Source organism: Quercus suber, unplaced genomic scaffold (genome assembly GCF_002906115.3).
Source record: "Quercus suber isolate HL8 unplaced genomic scaffold, Cork oak 2.0 scaffold_11, whole genome shotgun sequence".
NCBI classification, from domain to species: domain Eukaryota; kingdom Viridiplantae; phylum Streptophyta; class Magnoliopsida; order Fagales; family Fagaceae; genus Quercus; species Quercus suber.
In genome coordinates this window covers 1672163-1674132 of record NW_027069477.1, presented here as the reverse complement: position 1 = coordinate 1674132, position 1970 = coordinate 1672163, and positions in this window count along the sequence as shown.

Below are 1970 nucleotides of genomic sequence, written 5' to 3'. Positions count from 1 at the left end.
CCACTTTCATTGACTAGTAAGCGATAGCTGTCAGGTTCCGGGAATCGTTGGCTTCAAATTAATTCGTCAACAGAGGGTACCTTCAAGGAAAAAGTCATGACACTTATTACCAAAAAATGAAATTCAATGTTATAAAAAAAAAAATGAAATTCAAGATAACCCACCTAACCCCATTAAAAAAAAAAAAAAGTAACCCACTTACCCAGCTCACATTAATCTTCACCATTCATCCAAGACGGGACCATCCATCTAACGGTTCATATCTACTTCCAGAATCTTCTAGCGTGTTTTTACAAAAATGTCCCCTCTCCATCTTTCCGTATTAAAAATTAAAATTATGAGTTTTTTTTTTTAATTTTAAATTTTTAGATTTTCTTAAAAACAACCATACGATCGTTAACACAACTCACACGAACTTCACCAAAAAAATCAATGTAGTTTTTAAGAATAGGTCAAGTGGAGCAAGTTATATTATATATAATATATTCTTTTAAATAATGTTTGACAATTACTTATATTTATTATTAAAAAAAAACACATAAAAGAGAGATTTTTTTATTTGTTGAAATCCTTAGTAATACTTGACGTACCATAAAATCAGTAAGATCGTCCCATATGGTCAGTTTCAGTCTTCTTCGGAGCTTGACTTGAATGTCACAATCCACGAAAACTAACCGAGACTTCCGAATAGATTACTTATTTTTCATTAACGTGACATTGAAGTTTTCTTCTTCTTTTTTCTTTTGGTGAAAGACATTGAAGTATTTCAGATGACCACGGAAGGTCAAGTAATCTTCACTATTCATCCAGAGCAAACTCGGAGCCCATCTCTCTCACCGTTTTTTTTCTTTTCTTTTTTTTGTGTTTTTTTTTAGTATTTATTAGAACTACCAATTATCTTCGCCAGAGATGGAACTACCTTAGGGCATGGCCTCCCAGCCTTTGAAAAAAATAAAATCTACTAATATATATATATATATATAAATATATTAACACAAAAAATTTACTTTTGGCTCTAAAATTTATATACTGAGTCTCCCTCTCCCAAGAAATTTACAAGCTGACCAAGAAATCTCAAAAATGAATAACAAGAAAAATCTTTATATATAAAAAAAATAAATAAAAAAACACATATCGTGATAATAAGAAAAATTTTTGAACAAATTATAAATTCAGTCTAAGCAAAAACAATAACAACAAATTAATTACAAATCTTAGTAAAATAAATCACAAAAACTCAATAACATTTACCCAATTTCTCCCTCTCATTTGAAAGATTTGTGCTCCTCTCAAATGATTCAACCCCCATAGCCATAAAGTCAACTCCTATGCAACTGATCGCTTCATCCACACACCAGTTAGTATCACCAACAGCTTGGATTAGTTGGTGTCTTTAACTCAAACTGTGAAAAAAAATTTATCTATTTTTTGAATGTGGGGCCCATAGGCCTGATAGCCTCGGCCCATCATGCAGCAGGCCCAAGGCCCATGCCGAGGAGCACAAGCTATTTGGGACTAGAGAGGGGAAAGTCTATTTTCCCAATCCACGCCGAGGACTACCTTATTCTCGGCCTGACAAAGGTGATTTTGGGGAGAGGCTAACCCCAAAGTAAGCTGTCACTCTCGCATTTAATGCACTCAACTAACCCTCCTGGCCACATTAATGGGGAGGTAACCCCTTGGCAGGATAACGTTGATTAGAGTGAACTACTTGAGTACCGATAAGGCCTCTGATGGGACGGACGACCAGAAGAAAGGCAAATAGATGATCAACAGATGGAAGCAAGGGATAGGAAGATGAAGACTATAAAAGAAAAGCTAGTAAAGCCAAAAAGAGGGGGGGAAATAAAGAACATTATGGCCTTCTCGGCCACAAGCCGAGGAGAATCCCCCATTTGTAAAGGAACTCTTAACATTTTTTATAAGAAAAGATTCTTGCATGGTGATCGATGGCCAGCACCTAGTCCTAT